The sequence below is a fragment of the Lynx canadensis genome, chromosome B4 (genome assembly GCF_007474595.2).
Source record: "Lynx canadensis isolate LIC74 chromosome B4, mLynCan4.pri.v2, whole genome shotgun sequence".
Classification (NCBI taxonomy): domain Eukaryota; kingdom Metazoa; phylum Chordata; class Mammalia; order Carnivora; family Felidae; genus Lynx; species Lynx canadensis.
Window position 1 is genome coordinate 119,946,452 of NC_044309.1, and position 22,627 is coordinate 119,969,078.

The window sequence follows — 22,627 nt, forward strand, 5'->3', positions numbered from 1 at the left end:
AAAGGAGTGGAATATTGAAATAACTAGCAGCATTGGTTGAAAATCTATATCAATTAGATTCTCAGATTCCTTGCTCTTCTTGGAACAGCAGAATGAGAGATTTTATTCTCTGGAATGGATTAAACTCATGGTCTCTGGACTACCAGGTAACAGACAAAGTTGAGGAAAGGGATACCAGATAGCATGAGGCAGAGAAATGAGTATTTTTCACCCTCAATCATGAAAACATTTTTTCAGGAATATTTCTTGAATGATTTTATCTTTTCTTACATTTTTCAAATATCAACTTTATCTTATAGTAAATTCTTATATGCAGTGCTGGTCTATTTCTAGGGGTTTTCTTGTATTCATTGATTTCTCTATTTTGGCACTAGAATCATATTTTTTAGGACTGTTTATAATTGGTGGTACACAGATTCTCTCAGTGCTTCTTGTTTCACAATTTTTTTCTTCAAATTCCTCTAGATGCCTATGAAATAAAAGTACTAATATGAAGACTACAGATACAAAACTAGTTACTGTATAATTTTAGTACTATAAAAAAAAAGCAGATGAATGACCTTCAAAAAGGGAAAAACTAATTAAGATCCACCTACACCACGGAATATCAACTACTAAAGTAAGTTAGTTTGATCTATATGTATTGACCTTGAAAGTTAACCAAAACATTTGTATGTAATTGAAGAATCACTAAATTCTAATCCTAAAACCAATATTGGACTGTATGCTAACTAGCTAGAATTTAAATAAAAATTTGGAAGGAAAAATAAAGTTAACTAAAACATATTAAGTGAAAAAAGCAAACTTCAGAATATTGTGTGCCAATATCCTAAATGTTTTACATGTATTAACTGATTTATATCCACACAACTAAAAGACAGATGTTGTTATTATTCCCATTGTCTAAGATTTGCATTAACATAGAAAAAAATGCATGCAAAAATACATCATTCACCTCTGAATTATTTGAAGAGTCAAAATTATCATGTATTCCCTTCAAGGAAAAACAAAAAGACAATAAATTACAAGGGAAGAAAACACAGGTTTATTCAGATTGTGAAGTGACTTATAACATGTCAAGAAGCTTAGTCTTTATTCTGTAGGCAACCTGGATCTAAGAGCATTATCGGACAGATACCTTGTATCAGAAAGATACAAGATCAGTGTTTTAGAATGAGAGTTCTTGTGACATTTGGAAGGTGAACAGAGTACACAAATTAGTGGCAGAGAGTTAGGCTAGTATGTCTAGGGAAGGAGCAAAGAAATCTGAACTAATGGAGATATAGTAGTGGATAAAAAGAGGGAGGAAATTCAAATAGATATGTCTAAAATAAAGCCTATGGGAGAAGGTATGCATATGATACGATAAGAGAAAAATAATGAAGTTTCTCCCATGAATGAAATGCATGATGATGAGATATTTCCATTACAGAGAACTGCAAGGGCAGTGGTGTATTTTGGGGAAACCCAAGTTTCAGTTAAAGTTAACTAGAACACTATGTTGCTCAGGAATACCTCCAGCAAAGTAGGGAAAAGAAATAAGAAAATACTGTAAATTAACTCCATCTATTTCTAAAAATGTCCTGTATGTTATGAGACCTTATAAATGGTTAATAAGGAAGATACTGGTATTTATAACTGAAATAAGATTCAGGGTCTATAGATTCCATGTACCTATACCATCCTCAGTTCCCCATTATCAGAAAAAAAAATTATGATAGCATGAAAAAAAATCTCTAGTGCATGTCTGCTTTCCTAAGCAGAATGGATGTGAATGCAATCTTTTTTTTAAAGCAAGGAGGTATAGCATGGGGATTTAGTATATATATAAATATATTGGACTGTACCTATTGACAGAGCCTATACGCACATACCCAGAGCACATGCACACATATTTGAAACACTATAAATAAGCCAGACCCAAAGCTTCCAACTAAAAACATATTTTAAATAATAAAACTTGATGTTTAAAAGCTCAAGCTTTGTGCTAATGTTCTACTTCATTCAAACATTTTGCACTGTGCTCCCCTTGTTTCTCAATAATAATCCTCAAATTTAAAGAGGGCCTATATTAACATAAATCTGTTTTACAAAGTGCAAGAGTTTCTAAGCAATTGTAAATGCTTGTTACATTCTTATTTCAAAAAAAAAGGGTAATGTATAGATCTTTGGTGTTAGTCTAATGTGCAGTCAATTCCTTCTCCTATATATACTTGTCAATATTTTAAATTCTGTATGTGGAGATTCTTGCCCAGGATGAATGTTCTGAGACAATCTGAGATCCCTAATTACCAAAGGTTTAATTTCCTTTGTTAAGTATCTGTATGAATGCAAAAAAAAAAAAAAAAAAAAAAAAAATTGGATTAGTAGGTTTTAAAACAAACATAAAATAGGTTTCCTAGAGAATTTTCAAATAACCAGGACATTGTTTAGTCAGAATGTTTTATTCCCTGAGCTTTCACATATTAAAGAAGATTATTCCTAAATAAACTATAAGCCTGAATTTCTTGGGCCATTATATTCACAAATATAGTAAATAAGATTTAGGCACAGCTACTCCACAAATTGATCATTACGTCCTCTACCAACCTATGGGAATATCCACTAGCAACATAAGACTGTTACAGCTTTCCTTGATTTTCATATATGACCCCTGACACTTGAAATCACTCCAGGGCTCCAGATATAGAAACTCATACAGAATGTGCATCGAATGCCTCAGGGAGGGTGTCAAAGTATGTAGGAATAGTCTTCTATTGCATCAGATAATTTCATGCAATGCAAAACAAAGTCCCTCTTCTTTGAAATTTGTATCTGAATAGTTTGTTTCCATTTTTGGATGAACTGCAAAGACGTACACATGCTTTTGAGTGTAGTATCGTAAGTTAAGTTCTCATCCCTATAGTGATGATGTAAGTTTATTATCATGAGCTTCTATTATCATTAGAAGTGTCTCATGTGGACCAAATGGATCTAGAATAATGTGAATATACATGTAAATTTAAAGGTTTTAATAGCCACATTAAAAAAGCAAAAAGAGTGAAATTAGTTTTAATACATTTGATTTAATCTACTATATCCAAAATACTATCATTTAAACACATAATCAATACAAAATTATTGAGGTATTTTTAAATTCCTTCTGGTAATGTTTTCAACATCAGTGTTTATTTTATATTTATGGCACATTGCAATTAGGACTAGCCATATTACAAGTGCTTGATAGCCACATGTGGAAATTTTAAGATTAACTTTGATAATTTAAAATGCTTTCTAAAAGTAACTGAAAACACTGACTTTGTGATAAATAAATGCATATTTGATTCAGTCACAGAAAATGTAACAATTTCTCATCTTCTAAGCAAAGCTATGCAATAGACCTACGACCTAGTCACAATGGAGACCATAAATGCACATTTTACATAAGTGAGTTTACATAGGGAACACTATAGCTAAAATTATACTAACCAAATATTTTCTAATGAATAATATGCACCCTGAATCACTTGATGCAAATTGCAATAACATATTCACACAGCAAACCAGAACTGGCCAACTGTGAGCAGAAATAACTCCTTGAGTTATAATCACACAATTTATGATCTCTCTACTATATATATAGTATATGCCACAAGACAGTATTTTAGAATATAAGAATCTGTAACCATACAGAGAACCACAGAGTTAAGAAAATATGAGAAGAAAACTAGAACATCTATTTCAACACAGTTTCAACTTTGTCACTGGGTCTCAGAGTATAAAACATTATTCTCCCACCCTCATCTTCTCTTCTATGAGTATAATTCTTGAAAATTAAACCAACTCACAAGGCAGATTAATCTTTCACTATTATGCAAACACTGATTTTGGTGGAAATTGTTCTTATTCTCATTCTCTTCTTAGGTAACAATATTTCCAAAGATACTGTGCTAGGCAGAACAATCGTATCCCAAAGATATCTACACCTTAATCCCTGGAGTATGTGAGTATGTTATGTTTCATGGCAAGGAGGATTTGAGGTTGCAGATGGAACTGTTAATCAGCTGACCTTATCCTGAATTTTTTTCCCCTTAAAAAACAGCATTGACAAGAACCACTAAAATAATGAGAGGATAATTCTTGTCGTACTAATGAATTTTATGGCCTGTCTGGTAGGGTTTCACCATTTGGTATGACCTTTGCTGTTGGATTCTCATGGGTATCTTTTTGCCATTAAAAGAAGCTTTTGTTCTTTCAGTAATGAACAAAAAGACAATGAATAACATAATGGGTAGGGGCGCCTGGGTGGCTCAGTCAGTTGAGCATCTGACTTCAGCTCAGGTCATGATCTCACAGCTCATGGGTTCTAGCCCCGCATCAGGCTCTGTGCTGACAGCTTGGAGCCTGGAGGTTCGGATTCTTGTCTCCCTCTCTCTCTGCCCCTAACCCACTCGCGTTCTGTCTCTGTCTCTCTCAAAAATGAATAAACATTAAAAAAAATTTTTTTAACATAATGAATAAAAACAGATTCATGATTCAAACTGTCAAAGTTCAAATGCACGTTCCATCTCTAACTGCATGACCTTGGTAAGATTATGTAACCATGCTGTGCCTCAGTTTCCTTATCTATAAAATGAACATACTAGTACTAGCTACTTCATAGGGTTTTTAGGAAGGTTACATTAGACAGTCCATGTAAAGTGCTTGCTCAGTGCATGACACAGAGTAATCGTCATTATTTCTATAAAGAGTAATCCAGAATACTCTTATGGTTTGTTAAATTTATTTAGGATATAATCCAGGATGATTATATAGGTTTTCCCTTTTAATACATTAACATATTTATTCCTGGTAAGAATCATCTTTACACTCCTAGAATTAAATTTGTCTCCCTATGGTGTGTGTGTATGTATGTATATATATATATATATATATATATATATATATATATATATATTTAATATGGTACTGGATTGCTATTTGTAATTTAGGATTTTGCATCCTCATTCATATGTAAAATTGGTCTCCAGTTTTCTTATCTCATTTCAATTTTGATATGAGAGTTAGGTAAACTGAAGAGTTTTCTGTCTTTTTCTAATCAACCAACAGAAACTAAATTGTCTGTTACCTGAAAATTTAAAAGAACACACATGTAAAATAATCTAGTACTAGCACTTCTGTAGAGTAAATCCTTAAAATTTCCAATGTGTTCAATGGTTACTGATCTATCAATACAGTCAACCTTGACATGCATTAATTCCATAATTGACATTTTTTAAGAAGTTAATTATTTCCACTTATGTTTTCTTACTGAATAAAAACTACATATTTTTATATTTTTTATCTTCTTTTTTTTATTTTTTTTAATTTTTTTTTTAACGTTTTATTTATTTTTGAGACAGAGAGAGACAGAGCATGAACGGGGGAGGGGCAGAGAGAGAGGGAGACACAGAATCAGAAGCAGGCTCCAGGCTCTGAGCCATCAGCCCAGAGCCCAATGCGGGGCTCGAACTCACGGACCGCGAGATCGTGACCAGAGCTGAAGTCGGCCGCCCAACCGACTGAGCCACCCAGGTGCCCCTATATTTTTTATCTTCTATATTTGCAATTCTACCACGATTTTCATTCCTAATGTTCTGTATTATTTTTTCTTTCATATGCCTAGGTGGGTCTATTTTATTATCATATTCAAAGATACAGTTAACTTGATTTTTAAAATTTTTTTAATGTTTATTTATTTTTGAGAGAGAGACAGAGCATGAGCAGGAGAAGGGCAGAGAGAGAGGGAGACACAGAATCGGAAACAGACTCCAGGCTTTGAGCTGTCAGCACAGAGCCTGATGTGGGGCTCAACCTCATGAGCCGTGAGATCATGACCTGAGCTGAAGTTGGGCACTTAACCGACTAAGCCACCCAGGCACCCCCAGTTAACTTGATTTTTATCAAACACCTACCAGATGAGTTATTTATTCATGTACTTGTACTAACATATTACCTTCTGTTCTTAACTATAACAATTCATCATACAATTATTGTTGTATTCTTTCTTCTAGCTCTTTAGTTGAATGCTTATTTTATTCTTTCCTATTTGAAAGCAAAAGCATAACAGGCTATCACTTTTCTACTGAGTAAGGTTTTGTCCACATCACTTAGGTTTTGACAAGTCATATTTTAATTTCAATTATTATATATATACTTTATAAAATTCACTTTTGATTTCCTTTTCACCCTGAAAATTAGTGCTTGCTTTTAAATTTATAAGTGCTTAAATTTGTTGTCTCTTAATGATGTGTTTATAGTTTACCACATTATAGTCAGAGAGAATAATTATTCAACTTCAAATTTCTTTTTTTTTTTTCCGGAGGCTTCATTTTATTTTTTTTTTATTTTTTTTTATATATATGAAATTTATTGACAAATTGGTTTCCATACAACACCCAGTGCTCATCCCAAAAGGTGCCCTCCTCAATACCCATCCCCCACCCTCCCCTCCCTCCCACCCCCCATCAACCCTCAGTTTGTTCTCAGTTTTTAACAGTCTCTTATGCTTTGGCTCTCTCCCACTCTAACCTCTTTTTTTTTTTTTCCTTCCCCTCCCCCATGGGTTCCTGTTAAGTTTCTCAGGATCCACATAAGAGTGAAACCATATGGTATCTGTCTTTCTCTGTATGGCTTATTTCACTTAGCATCACACTCTCCAGTTCCATCCACGTTGCTACAAAAGGCCATATTTCATTTTTTCTCATTGCCACGTAGTATTCCATTGTGTATATAAACCACAATTTCTTTATCCATTCATCAGTTGATGGACATTTAGGCTCTTTCCATAATTTGGCTATTGTTGAGAGTGCTGCTATGAACATTGGGGTACAAGTGCCCCTATGCATCAGTACTCCTGTATCCCTTGGGTAAATTCCTAGCAGTGCTATTGCTGGGTCATAGGGTAGGTCTATTTTTAATTTTCTGAGGAACCTCCACACTGCTTTCCAGAGCGGCTGCACCAATTTGCATTCCCACCAACAGTGCAAGAGGGTTCCCGTTTCTCCACCTCCTCTCCAGCATCTATAGTCTCCTGATTTGTTCATTTTGGCCACTCTGACTGGCGTGAGGTGATACCTGAGTGTGGTTTTGATTTGTATTTCCCTGATAAGGAGCGACGCTGAACATCTTTTCATGTGCCTGTTGGCCATCTGGATGTCTTCTTTAGAGAAGTGTCTATTCATGTTTTCTGCCCATTTCTTCACTGGGTTATTTGTTTTTCGGGTGTGGAGTTTGGTGAGCTCTTTATAGATTTTAGATACTAGCCCTTTGTCTGATATGTCATTTGCAAATATCTTTTCCCATTCCGTTGGTTGCCTTTTAGTTTTGTTGGTTGTTTCCTTTGCTGTGCAGAAGCTTTTTATCTTCATAAGGTCCCAGTAATTCACTTTTGCTTTTAATTCCCTTGCCTTTGGGGATGTGTCGAGTAAGAGATTGCTACGGCTGAGGTCAGAGAGGTCTTTTCCTGCTTTCTCCTCTAAGGTTTTGATGGTTTCCTGTCTCACATTTAGGTCCTTTATCCATTTTGAGTTTATTTTTGTAAATGGTGTGAGAAAGTGGTCTAGTTTCAACCTTCTGCATGTTGCTGTCCAGTTCTCCCAGCACCATTTGTTAAAGAGGCTGTCTTTTTTCCATTGGATGTTCTTTCCTGCTTTGTCAAAGATTAGTTGGCCATACGTTTGTGGGTCTAGTTCTGGGGTTTCTATTCTATTCCATTGGTCTGTGTGTCTGTTTTTGTGCCAATACCATGCTGTCTTGATGCTTACAGCTTTGTAGTAGAGGCTAAAGTCTGGGATTGTGATGCCTCCTGCTTTGGTCTTCTTCTTCAAAATTCCTTTGGCTATTCGGGGCCTTTTGTGGTTCCATATGAATTTTAGGATTGCTTGTTCTAGTTTTGAGAAGAATGCTGGTGCAATTTTGATTGGGATTGCATTGAATGTGTAGATAGCTTTGGGTAGTATTGACATTTTGACAATATTTATTTTTCCAATCCATGAGCAGGGAATGTCTTTCCATTTCTTTAAATCTTCTTCAATTACCTTCATAAGCTTTCTATAGTTTTCAGCATACAGATCCTTTACATCTTTGGTTAGATTTATTCCTAGGTATTTTATGCTTCTTGGTGCAATCGTGAATGGGATCAGTTTCTTTATTTGTCTTTCTGTTGCTTCATTGTTAGTGTATAAGAATGCAACTGATTTCTGTACATTGATTTTGTATCCTGCAACTTTGCTGAATTCATGTATCGGTTCTAGCAGACTTTTGGTGGAGTCTATCGGATTTTCCATGTATAATATCATGTCATCTGCAAAAAGCGAAAGCTTGACTTCATCTTTGCCAATTTTGATGCCTTTGATTTCCTTTTGTTGTCTGATTGCTGATGCTAGAACTTCCAACACTATGTTAAACAACAGCGGTGAGAGTGGACATCCCTGTCGTGTTCCTGATCTCAGGGAAAAAGCTCTCAGTTTTTCCCCGTTGAGGATGATGTTAGCTGTGGGCTTTTCATAAATGGCTTTTATGATCTTTAAGTATGTTCCTTCTATCCCGACTTTCTCAAGGGTTTTTATTAAGAAAGGGTGCTGGATTTTGTCAAAGGCCTTTTCTGCATCGATTGACAGGATCATATGGTTCTTCTCTTTTTTTTTGTTAATGTGATGTATCACGTTGATTGATTTGCGAATGTTGAACCAGCCCTGCATCCCAGGAATGAATCCCACTTGATCATGGTGAATAATTCTTTTTATATGCTGTTGAATTCGATTTGCTAGTATCTTATTGAGAATTTTTGCATCCATATTCATCAGGGATATTGGCCTGTAGTTCTCTTTTTTTACTGGGTCTCTGTCTGGTTTAGGAATCAAAGTAATACTGGCTTCATAGAATGAGTCTGGAAGTTTTCCTTCCCTTTCTATTTCTTGGAATAGCTTGAGAAGGATAGGTATTATCTCTGCTTTAAACGTCTGGTAGAACTCCCCTGGGAAGCCATCTGGTCCTGGACTCTTATTTGTTGGGAGATTTTTGATAACCGATTCAATTTCTTCGCTGGTTATGGGTCTGTTCAAGCTTTCTCTTTCCTCCTGATTGAGTTTTGGAAGAGTGTGGGTGTTCAGGAATGTGTCCATTTCTTCCAGGTTGTCCAATTTGTTGGCATATAATTTTTCATAGTATTCCCTGATAATTGTTTGTATCTCTGAGGGATTGGTTGTAATAATTCCATTTTCATTCATGATTTTATCTATTTGGGTCATCTCCCTTTTCTTTTTGAGAAGCCTGGCTAGAGGTTTGTCAATTTTGTTTATTTTTTCAAAAAACCAACTCTTGGTTTCGTTGATCTGCTCTACAGTTTTTTTAGATTCTATATTGTTTATTTCTGCTCTGATCTTTATTATTTCTCTTCTTCTGCTGGGTTTAGGCTGCCTTTGCTGTTCTGCTTCTATTTCCTTTAGGTGTGCTGTTAGATTTTGTATTTGGGATTTTTCTTGTTTCTTGAGATAGGCCTGGATTGCAATGTATTTTCCTCTCAGGACTGCCTTCGCTGCGTCCCAAAGCGTTTGGATTGTTGTATTTTCATTTTCATTTGTTTCCATATATTTTTTGATTTCTTCTCTAATTGCCTGGTTGACCCACTCATTCGTTAGTAGGGTGTTCTTTAACCTCCACGCTTTTGGAGGTTTTCCAGACTTTTTCCTGTGGTTGATTTCAAGCTTCATAGCATTGTGCTCTGAAAGTATGCATGGTATAATTTCAATTCTTGTAAACTTATGAAGGGCTGTTTTGTGACCCAGTATATGATCTATCTTGGAGAATGTTCCATGTGCACTCGAGAAGTATATTCTGTTGCTTTGGGATGCAAAGTTCTAAATATATCTGTCAAGTCCATCTGATCCAGTGTCTCATTCAGGGCCCTTGTTTCTTTATTGACCGTGTGTCTAGATGATCTATCCATTTCTGTAAGTGGGGTGTTAAAGTCCCCAGCAATTACCACATTCTTATCAATAAGGTTGCTTCTGTTTATGAGTAATTGTTTTATATATTTGGGGGCTCCGGTATTCGGCGCATAGACATTTATAATTGTTAGCTCTTCCTGATGGATAGACCCTGTAACTATTATATAATGTCCTTCTTCATCTCTTGTTACAGCCTTTAATTTAAAGTCTAGTTTGTCTGATATAAGTATGGCTACTCCAGCTTTCTTTTGGCTTCCAGTAGCATGATAAATAGTTCTCCATCCCCTCACTCTGAATCTAAAGGTGTCCTCAGGTCTAAAATGAGTCTCTTGTAGACAGCAGATAGATGGGTCTTGTTTTTTTATCCATTCTGATACCCTATGTCTTTTGGTTGGCGCATTTAATCCATTTACATTCAGTGTTATTATAGAAAGATACGGGTTTAGAGTCATTGTGATGTCTGTATGTTTTATGCTTGTAGTGATGTCTCTGGTACTTTGTCTCACAGGGTCCCCCTTAGGATCTCTTGTAGGGCTGGTTTAGTGGTGACGAATTCCTTCAGTTTTTGTTTGTTTGGGAAGACCTTTATCTCTCCTTCTATTCTAAATGACAGACTTGCTGGATAAAGGATTCTCGGCTGCATATTTTTGCTGTCTAGCACCCTGAAAATCTCGTGCCAATTCTTTCTGGCCTGCCAAGTTTCAAAAGAGAGATCAGTCACGAGTCTTATAGGTCTCCCTTTATATGTGAGGGCACGTTTACCCCTTGCTGCTTTCAGAATTTTCTCTTTATCCTTGTATTTTGCCAGTTTCACTATGATATGTCGTGCAGAAGATCGATTCAAGTTACGTCTGAAGGGAGTTCTCTGTGCCTCTTGGATTTCAATGCCCTTTTCCTTCCCCAGTTCAGGGAAGTTCTCAGCTATTATTTCTTCAAGTACCCCTTCAGCACCTTTCCCTCTCTCTTCCTCCTCTGGAATACCAATTATGCGTATATTATTTCTTTTTAGTGTATCACTTAGTTCTCTAATTTTCCCCTCATACTCCTGGATTTTTTTATCTCTCTTTTTCTCAGCTTCCTCTTTTTCCATAACTTTATCTTCTAGTTCACCTATTCTCTCCTCTGCCTCTTCCATCCGAGCCGTGGTGGTTTGCATTTTGTTTTGCATTTCCTTTAAAGCGTTTTTCAGCTCCTCGTGACTGTTCCTTAGTCCCTTGATCTCTGTAGCAAGAGATTCTCTGCTGTCCTGTATGCTGTTTTCTAGCCCAGCGATTAATTTTATGACTATTATTCTAAATTCACTTTCTGTTATATTATTTAAATCCTTTTTGATCAGCTCATTAGCTGTTGTTATTTCCTGGAGATTCTTCTGAGGGGAATTCTTCCGCTTGGTCATTTTGGATAGTCCCTGGAGTGGTGAGGGCCTGCAGGGCACCTCCCCTGTGCTGTGGTGTATAACTGGAGTTGGTGGGCGGGGCCGCAGTCCGACCTGATGTCTGCCCCCAGCCCACCGCTGGGGCCACAGTCAGACTGGTGTGTGCCTTCTCTTCCCCTCTCCTAGGGGCGGGATTCACTGTGGGGTGGCGTGGCCCGTCTGGGCTACTTGCACACTGCCAGGCTTGTGATGCTGGGGATCTGGCGTATTAGCTGGGGTGGGAAGGCAAGGTGCACGGCGGCAGGGGGGGGCAGGCTTAGCTCGCTTCTCCTTAGGTGATCCACTTCAGGAGGGGCCCTGTGGCAGCCGGAGGGAGTCAGATCCGCTGCCGGAGGTTTGGCTCCGCAGAAGCACAGAGTTGGGTGTTTGCGCGGAGCGAGCAATTTCCCTGGCCGGAAACGGTTCCCTTTGGGATTTTGGCTGGGGGATGGGTGGGGGAGATGGCGCTGGCGAGCGCCTTTGTTCCCCGCCAAACTGAGCTCTGTCGTCTGGGGGCTCCGCAGCTCACCCTCCCTTTGTCCTCCAGCCTTCCCGCTTTCCGAGCAGAGCTGTTAACTTATGACCTCCCAGACGCTAAGTCGCGCTTGCTGTCGGAACACAGTCCGTCAGGCCCCTCCGCTTTTGCAAGTCGGACTCGGACTCGGGGGCTCTGCTTGGCTGGCGAGCCGCCCCTCCGCCCCGGCTCCCTCCCGCCAGTCCGTGGAGCGCGCACCGCCTCGCCGCCCTTCCTACCCTCTTCCATGGGCCTCTCGTCTGCACTTGGGTCCGGTGACTCCGTTCTGCTAATCCTCTGGCGGTTTTCTGGGTTATTTAGGCAGGTGTAGGTGGAATCTAAGTGATCAGCAGGACGCGCGGTGAGCCCAGCGTCCTCCTACGCCGCCATCTTCCCAGAATCCTCGGGGTATCAACTTCAAATTTCTTTAGATGTTCTTTAAAAACAAGTATGTAATTTTCTTCTGTTACATAAGCACTAAAAAGTATATTCTCTGTTCTTAAAGGTGAGATGTATATTTTTAAAACTACTAATTGCATAATTCATACCATCTATACCCTTAGCTTTTCTACTTCATCATCACAATCTAAGAAATGTTACCATACACAGTATATCACTGTGGTTGAACTTTTTTTTTCCACATTTCACTGAAAAGTTTTTACTGACGTTTTAGATAGAAATAGTAATTTATTTGCCAAGAAGGATGATCCCATCATCCCATCATACTTCTGCTGGAACCAGTGCACGGCCTCCTCTTTGCTGATTCTATGTTTGGCACCAATGCAGCCTGTCCTGAGCTTCTAGTCTGTGATGCTGAAACCTGACATACTCAGCACCACAAAGAAGTCCAGGCCATAGACACCAATTCTTGAGTCATATTTGATCCCCAGAGAGATGTGCTCCTGGATCCCAAAACCAAAGTTTCCAATACCGAAGAAGTTACTTTTTCTTAATGCCAACTCCCTCACCCTTAGACCTTTCTCCAGGATTTCTTCTGCCTTAGCCCCACAGACTATGAAGGATGGCAATCTTTTCATTTCTCCTGATGCCAAGGGACCTAATAGTGCATCTAGGTTTGGAAAACACAGCGGTCTGTCTTGTAAACAGCTCCAGCACCTTAGCCACCAGGATCAGTCTCTCTCTACTCTCCCCCACACAGATGTTGAGGCAAAGTTTGCAGATGCAAAGTTCCTGCAAAGGGTTATCCTTTTCATCTTGACCCTGCACCATGGTGGAGAACAGGAAGAGAAAGTCTGTGATTGAACTGTTACCAAATTTTCTTTGTATTTCTAAATTTGCTTCATAAGTTTTGTTAACGTTTTTCAGTTAAGCAAAAGAATGATGTATCATCTTTATGGATTACATATTTTATTACCAAAAAATTACAGTTTAATGTTATATAATGCTCTTCATCTTGAATTTTGTTAGCTATTAATATTGCTACCTAAGCATTCTCTTTCTTTTCATTTAACTGGTATAGTGTTGACTATCCATTTTTTTCCTTCTATTTCTGTCATTTTATCTTGGCCACATCTCTTAAAAACAGTCATAACTGCAGTTGGCTTTTTTTGGTCTACAATCTGAAAAGCTTTGTCTTTTAATGTGTTCACATTTGGTATTATCCTGTGACTGAATTTTACACAGTCATTATTATCCTCTCCTGTTCTTTGTACTCTTTCTTTAGTTTTTGTAATCAAGCTTTTTTCATTTCTTTATTCCTTTCTCAAAACTTTTCCTTAACATTTTATTTCTATTATTAGTCCTTTTGTTTTTACAAATACATTAAACCTGTATTTCTTATTGATGTCAAGAATTAGGTTAAAACTATATTCATCCTTAACAAAGCATAATTTGCATTTTTCTCTTCTTACTTTGACCCCAAAGTCTTGATCAAATAATGTAGAACTTTAATGCTACAGTATTATTTCCTCTTTATGACATTTCAGAAACATCTCTTAATAATTGTGTTATAAGTGACACCCACATTATCAACAGTGATTTAGGTTCACTGGTTTCATTGCAAGTACAGTTTCTTACAGATTCAGTAAGGTTATATGATATATGGTTGATATCTTTTGTAGCATTTATCCATTCATCTATCCATGGTCATTTGAGCTGCTTTAATCATTTGGCTATTATAAGTAATGCTGCAATAAACACAGCGGTGTATACATCTTTTCAAATTAGTGTTTTCATATTCTTGGGGTAAATAACCAGTAGTGGCATCACTGGATCATATATTTCTATTTTTAATTTTTTTAGGAACGTCCACACTGTTTTCCACAGTGGCTGCACCAGTTTGCATTCCCATCAACAACAGTACATAAAGGTCACTTTTTCTCTACATCCTCACCAACACTTGTTGTTTCTTGTGTTGTTCATGTTAGCCATTTTGACAGATGTGAGGTGATATGACATTGTAGTTTTGATCTGCATTTTCCTGATGATGAGTGATGCTGAGCATCTTTTCATGTGTCTGTTGGCCATTTCAATGGCCATTTCTCTGGAGAAATTTCTGTTTGTGTTTTCTGCCCATTTTTAATTAGATTATTTGGGGGGGGGGTGTTAAGCTGTATCAGTGCTTTAAATATTTGAGCAAATAAGCCTTTATTGGATATGTCAGTTTCAAATTTTTTCCCAGTTTTAATTCTGTTGATTGTTTCCTTTGCTGTAGAAGCTTTTTACTTTGATGTAGTCCCAATAGTTTATTTTTGCTTTTGTTTCCCTTGCCTCAAGAGACATATCTAGAAATATGTTGCTATGGCCAATGTCAGAAAAATTACTGCCTGTGCTCTCTTCTAGAATTTTTATTGTTTCATGTCTCACATTTAGGTCTTGAATTCATTTTGAGTTCATTTTTCTGTATGGTGTAAGAAAGTGATAGAAAGTGATCCAGTTTCATTAGTTTGCATGTAGCTGTCCAGTTTTCCCAGCACAATTTGTTGAAGAGACTTTTTCCCACTGCATATTTTTGTCTTGTTGAAGATTAACTGACCATCTAATCATGATTTTAGGATTTTCTATTCTGTTCTACTGATCTATGTGTCTATTTTTGTGCCAGTACCATACTGCTTTGATCACTACAGCTTTGTAGTATATCTTAAAATCTGGGATTGTGATTTCTCCAGCTTTGCTTTTATTTTTCAAGATTGCTTTGGCTTTTCGGGGTCTTTTGTGGCTCCATATCCACTTTAGGATTGTTTGTTCTAGTTCTGTGAAAAATGCTGTTGGGGTTTTGATAGGGATTGCATTAAATATGTAGACTGCTTAATCCTATGGAACAAGAAGCTGCCACTTAGTAGGGCCTAGTATAGGGGTTTTCTTTTCTACTCCCTCCCCTCAATATAAAAATATAGATTAAAAAATACCATTTATCTTGGAATTATTTTTATAAACTCTTTCTTTTCTCTAAAATTTATCTTAAGTCCCCTAGTAACTTGAAAGTCCCATCTTCATGCTATAGCATTTATTTTAAATGTATAACTTCAAAGTAAACCAAATTCCCTATCATCTAACTCAAATTTTCAATACACAAAAGACATCAATGATTCTAGGTTTTTATAAATAGGTATTTTTGTGCTGCCAGCACAGAGCCCTGCACCAGGCTTGAACTCACAAAACCCTGAGATCATGACCTGAGCCAAAACCAGGAGTCAGACGCTTCACTGACTGAGCCACTCCTTTGTCTTCCTTTTTAAATCCTTACAAAATAGTGGAAGCATTTTACAATCCTAAGCAGAAATATCCTAATTATGTTAAGTGACTCAAGGGATAGAATTCAGTTTGTATGAATAGATTAAATGTGTTTGATTGCTCTTTTCAGTGAAGATTGTGTTGTCAAGTTCAAAACTGATAGCTTTATTTGCTTTTGACAAATACATATGGGGAAAATTCTTCTTAGCTAGCTCAATATACTCTAAATCAGCCACAAATATAAATACTAGATCAAGTTTCCCACAACTAAAAGAAATAAAAAAACACCTGATAAAAATCCAATCAAAATTAAACAGTACAAAAGATCTGATAATATGCTCTTCTGTTCTAGTTCTTTTTTGTTTGACTTTCCATAAAAATCTGTACTAATGAAACATCTACATTTTCACTCTAAGTATAAATTTTAGTTTTCCATGACAACAACTACATATTCTGACTGAGTAGCTGCTTTCCACCTCTACATTTTCCAGCTCCAGAAACTAGTCCCGTATGGAACTAAACTGGATTTTTTTATCTTGATCATCTGATACCCCAGGAATCATCAGAATACAGAAAACTAGTATGTTGGCTTGGTCTTCAGTGTTAGAAACAGAGAAAACAAGTTGAGGAAAGTCTCAACAATAACATGTTCAGGGAATTCTTATCTAAAATATCTATTCAGAAGATTAGATGCCCTTTTCTGGCATTTAACCCCCTCTAGTTCAACTTTTCCAAATTAAGTTTTCTGCCTTCACCCTACCCCCACTTGATACCACGATGAAATCAGGACATAAGTAAAATGTCCTAAGTATTAATATATCTACTATTCCATCCCACAAAACTAGTTACACTAAACAAGGAGGAGATACTAAAAATCTAAATAAGGAATTTTTTTAACCTTCAGAATTTAGAAGAACATTGTATCATGATATCCTTGGATCAATATTTAAGCAAAACTATTCAGTAAGTTGAAAGGGGTGAAACGCTCTTTCTAAAGAGGTCACAAGGAAGTAAATAATAGGATCAATGACAATATTAATAATGCACTATCTCTTATAACAAAACATGTTACTAAAACAGACAGGGTAAAAGGTATACAGTTAGGATAATAACATTTCACTACCAGTCCTTCATAGAGAAAATCTTTTGCAAGACCATGTGACATATTTATTCAGCCTGTATCAAGGAATATAGTAGTGGTTTTCAAACTGTGTTCTTCAGAATCTCTCAGGGATCTCAGTAAAAGAGGCTCACATCCTGGGGTATTATTCTTCATTCACATTGCCATCTTCTTCATTCACTTATGCATACAATAAATACTAAATAAGCTGCCTATTCCATGCATATACTGTGGTTAACCAGTACCTTCTAAGATCACACCTGTGAATACAAAAGAAATAATCCCTGCCCTCAGGTAGGTCAATCAAGAAGTCAAACATCAAGAGGGGCACCTGGGTGGCTCAGTCGGTTAAGCATCTCTCAGTTTCAGCTCAGGTCATGATCTCACAGTTTTGTGGGTTCAAGCCCCACACTGGGCTCTGCATTGGCAGTGTGGAGCCTGCTTGGGAATCCCTCTCTCTCTGTCCCTCCCCTCCTCACATTTTCACTGTCTCTCTCAAAATAAGAACCTTAAAAAATTAAAAAAAATTCAAATATCAAGCAAATAATCAAATAATTAATGGCCATAGAAACAAACTCTATAAAAGAGAGTTCTACAAAAGCATATTACACAAAGTTTTTGGTGAGTTTTAAACATCTTATGAGTTTTCTCTTTGATTTTAGGTAAATAAAGGATTATCGACTCCCAAGACACCTAAATAATAAAAGATAACCTGGCATTTCTGGTGGCAATTACCAAATCTAAACTCTGATGCCCGACTTTATCATGACCCTGATTCAAAAGAACTACAGATACAATCATTAAAATATTGTAAGTATCTCTATGTACCAGATACTATGTTAGATGCTTTTGGACTACAAAGTAATATTCACTTAAGAAATATCTCAAAATATTTTACTGAATGTCTGATATACTAGGCATTGGAGATTGTTTCCATACAAGAATGAGTTTCCAGCATTTTTCAGAAAATTTATTATTTTTCTGAATTCCAAATCCCCCATCCCACCCCCAAAAAATGAGTCAAGAAATAGAGAAAATCAGAACTAGGAAAAGTATTACAATCTGCTGTGAGAATTAAAGCTTAACAACATGGAGACATCACTGGTTAAAGGAATATACACACATCAAGCTAGCAGCAAGAGTAGGAAGTGCTGACACAACACAAGGAGTAGAGGGTTCAGGTCAACATTGCTAAGAACCAGGGAAGGCAAACATAAAAGAAAGATGGTCATGATTTAATTAATTGGTCAGACTTATTTGTTGCTGTCGTCAAGTTATGTGTCTGTTCATGGCCCCGTCTGCTGCTAAAAGTGAACCACTCTTGAAAATAAAATAAATATGAACGTGTTTATATGCATAATATAATTTATACAAATCCTATGAGTTTTGGAAGCAAAGTAAGTCCTCACATTAGCCACTTGCCACATGATTCTGTGTGGTCTCTTAGTTTTACTAGGTAGGAAGTCTGAATGTCATGTTATTTGAAAAAACCCACTAACTATTCACTGGTGTTTTCTAGGGTTTGAATATTCATTGGAGGCTGCAGTTCTTTATTGATACTACTAAACTTAACATTTTTCATATAGTATACAAAATTTTAGATATTCATAATAATGAATACAGGATATAAAGACTGCTAGAAATATTTTAAGAACAGCTTATGATTTAAGAATTCCCAAGAATTTCTAGGAATTATGATTTCTTGTTCCTGAATCCCCGAGGTTAATATTTATTGGGATTTCCTCTTTGGAGTTTAGAAGAGGAACACAAACATGGACACCAAAAAAGTGTCATAGGTGTTATGATAAAATTCTATTTTGTATACAGTTGAAAACACAAAAGACAAAAAACATAGGACCAATCGGCCTGTCAAAAGTCCGGAGAAGGTTTCATAAAAAAGGACATGAGTGCTTAAGTGTTTTTTGTCCTAAAGACAAAAACAAAACAAAACAAAACAAAACAAAACAAAGCTATTTTCCAGGTAGAGTAGAGGGAGGTGTAAGGTTGCTGACATACATACATAGGGAAGACTCTGTGAGAAGGCTGGGGTCATGAAAGTCAAGAATCTTAAATAGTCTACTGATATGATCAAATTTATGTATTAGAAAGAAAGAGTTCTCTGGAGGACACATGGAGAATGGCTTCAAAACTATGTGTGATGGGACTGGTAGAGCAATAAGACTACCACAATAGTTAGGCACATTCACTAAACAACACAACCATACATATTGTCAAAAACCCATTCATATCTGACCAGTGTAGAGTAAAACCTGTAAGAGAAACTGAAAATAGATGTATTGTTATAAACTGTAAAATAACAACAAATACAATTTTTAGAGAGAGAACGATTATGTTGATCTCTTTCCTAGTTTCATATAATCACTTAAGAAAATCAACGTTTAAAAAAATCCTTTATATAATAAATCAAATTGTTAAGAAGAGCAATTTCTTTAAAAAGAGATATCTAGTTACCCTGTCACTGACCCTCCTAAAGAATCTAAGGACACCTTATTCATTTTCTAAGTCTTGTCACTCTTCTAACCCAGATTAACTCATAATTAAAAATATGGAATCAATAGAATTATTTTTAGTTGTCTATAAGTACCTAATTGTTCTCATTGTTATTTTTCTTTCAGATTCAGGAAAAGCAATTTATTAGATGAACATCTATGAATCATAATCAGGCTAAAAGCTCTTATGCCTCCCCCCCCCCATCATCTCATTCTGTTGATAGTGTTATGCAGATTTTGTAAACAATTAAATCTGTTCACATGCAAACAATTTTGGTTTAATCATGAACAACAATAAAGGGGTTCATACACTTTCATATTCTTCATGCTCTACCCATGATCCTTTTAAGCATACTAATATATCTTATTATGTATTCCAAAGCTGTTATACCTAAGTGAATGTTCTTTTCAAAATTCTTTTGACATGCTCCTGGAGCAGTTCCAGAAATAAATATTAACACTTTTGGGGAATTTTACTGCACCCTTTTAAGTAGCCAAATAGGAAGCTGGTGGAGGAGTGAAGCCAAAGATTAAAATAAATGCACTATTCATTTTTAACATAGGGTTTTTCTTATTCTTCTTTTTAATAGCTCTAGAAGTAATTTTACTGTTAACACTGAATATTTGTGGAGTGGTGTTGTAAAAATCATTTTTACAAAGAAGAAGGCTAAAAAAGATTTTCAGCTCACCATCAGTGCACAAGTTTGAACAACTGACAATCTTCACACACAATATGCTTCCAATGAGCATGCTCTTATGCATAAAAAATGAAACAAAGCATTTCAGGACTGTATTTGTAAAAGGGTATTAAAAAAAAAAAAGCACAGAGTAAGTTTCAGAGTGGAAAAACATGACAGACTCTCCATAGTCAAACCTGGCACCGAACTATTTTCTAAGGTACATTTAAAGCAGAACATCCGTGTTATTTATATAATATCGACAATAAGAAAGAGCACAAAGGTAGACTTAAGACAGCTAAAGAATCCAGTTCATATGCTATAAAATATTTTTCTTTTTATCTAACAGTCACCTGAACAAGAGTGCCATTATTCAGCCAAGGCAAATAGGTCCTAAAAATTGTCTCAAATTTTCTATAATGCCAAGTAGTCTAGCTTGTTCATATGACTTTGCTTAATGCAGCTAAATACTATGAATGCTATTCAGTTATCAAAGATACACAGTACCATTCAAGTTTAGGGAAATAGTAGGATTTTAATACAGAATAACAAATTAATCTCATATTTTCTGCTTTCATCTTCCCACTCAACATCCAAGTGCTATATAGTCCATTCTATTTTTCCCTCACACTATGCCACCAAACATTTTTACTGCAGCAATAAGTGTGAGAAAATAGAATCCAGTAGGGGAGAAAGGGAATGAAAGACAGAAAATGTAAAGGTAGAGAAGCCAACATGAGAAAGAAAAACTTAGCAGATGTCTTCAGAGAGCTCACCCAGTATTCCTAGACCAGATGGAAAGAACAGTATGGTACAGAATTCTCTATCCCTACACCCAGATGTCACAAGGAATGGAGATGCAAACCTTGTTAGGAACTAACACTTAACACCGTATTTCTTGTGGGCTGTGCCATTTATTCACTCATTCATATATAGACTGGTTAGTGATTTTTTTTCTTTTTCTGGTTTTCTCTGTGGGTGCCTCTCAAATTTCTTTGTCAATCCTTGACCTCTCTCCAAAGCCAATCATGTATTTCTAGGCCCTGCCAATGACCTCCTTAGAACCTCTATCTCAACATCCCCAAAATCCAACTCATTTTTCCTGACACTGGAAAACACAGTGCTACCCCTTGACGTTTTTCCTATGAAAAAAAATCTCCAGGGGTTTCACAATGACTGTTGAAAATATTTTAAATCCTTTGACCTAATCATCAAAGGATTTCATGATCCCACCTCAATCTAACTTTCAAAATAACATGACAACTCTCCTTCACATACTCCTTGTTCAAAACACTGGCCTGGGGCGCCTGGGTGGCGCAGTCGGTTGAGCGTCCGACTTCAGCCAGGTCACGATCTCGCGGTCCGTGAGTTCGAGCCCCGCGTCGGGCTCTGGGCTGATGGCTCAGAGCCTGGGGCCTGTTTCCGATTCTGTGTCTCCCTCTCTCTCTGCCCCTCCCCCGTTCATGCTCTGTCTCTCTCTGTCCCAAAAATAAATAAACGTTGAAAAAAAAAAAAAAAAAAAAAAAAGAAAACACTGGCCTATATATTATTAAGTAGAATATACCTGAGCACGGATACCTTGTGCCTTTGCTCACATTCACTTATCTTCGCTCCTAGCTTACTCTGTGATAGATACTGAATTAGACACTGGATACAAAGATGAATAACAGATCTTATACAGATTATAAAATTCTTAAAGAAAGAAGGAGCATGGGCTTTGGAGTTAGATAGGACTGGGGTTTAAATTTAGATTTTGCAATTACTGGCCATGTGACAAGTTCTTCAGTTGTAGACAGCTTCCTGCCCTGTGAAATGAAACGAGAGTAACAACATCTCCCTTGGAGACTTGCCAGGTGATTTAGATGATATATTTTAAAAGCCTGAGACAGTGTCCTGCAAATAGGAAAGTCTCCATCCTTAGATATCATCATTACTTCCCAAAGCAGAAGACTGCACTCAAGACACTAAGAAGTTGGCTCTAACCTGCCTAGGTCCTGAGCAACTATAGAGAGCAACTACAGCTTTCCTCTACTCCTCTTCTCCAATTTTGGAATTTGTAGAGATAACTAAGGCTAAGCCCACAGCCTCTGCCTTTTGACACTTTGCCTAGTGATCTTTCCACTCTCCCACACCACCACACTGTGCCCCCAATTTAAGACAAGGCGCATCTGTGTTAATGAGTAGTTAGTGTGAGAAACTGAGCCAAATAGGTATATGAGTGTCTTACACAGGTAAATAATTGATTTCCCTTTCAAACCTGTATTCTTTAAATAAAATTCAAAACTTACTTCACATAGTGGAAGGGTACTGTCCAATTGTAATAATTTTTCCACTCCAAGATACTATCTACTTCAGTGGGAAAGGGGACAAATTTAGATTTTTCACATTACAGCAAACTGCGCTATCTAGTGCCATGTTTCTATTCTACCCCCAGCATCCTTTATGGATTGCCCTCCTGGACTCCTAACTGACCTTTATCCAAGTCTGCATATGAAAAATGACCTCGGGGGGGAAATGAGTTATATATACAGTGTTTGAGGAAGTCCAGCACTCTTGGTCTTAGTTCCAGAACAGTCAGTGCCAAGACATCCTGGACAGTGTGGAAAAGAGTAGTTGAGGAATCCTAGCAGCTATAAATGCTTAGCAGCCACGTGAAAGCGGCAAGTCACAGGTTTTGGCAATCTGTTTACATATGACCATACCTCTGAAGAAAAGTAAGAAGCAGGGGGAA

The 22,627-nt window shown here is 36.8% G+C and overlaps 1 protein-coding gene and 1 pseudogene across 1 annotated transcript in view; both read right to left on the bottom strand.

Moving 5' to 3' along the window:
* Positions 1-22,627, bottom strand: part of LOC116738210 (ankyrin repeat and sterile alpha motif domain-containing protein 1B-like) — a 210,663-nt gene that overhangs the window by 56,019 nt on the left and 132,017 nt on the right. The window lies entirely within an intron of this gene.
* LOC115518042 lies at positions 12,541-13,138 on the bottom strand (annotated as a pseudogene).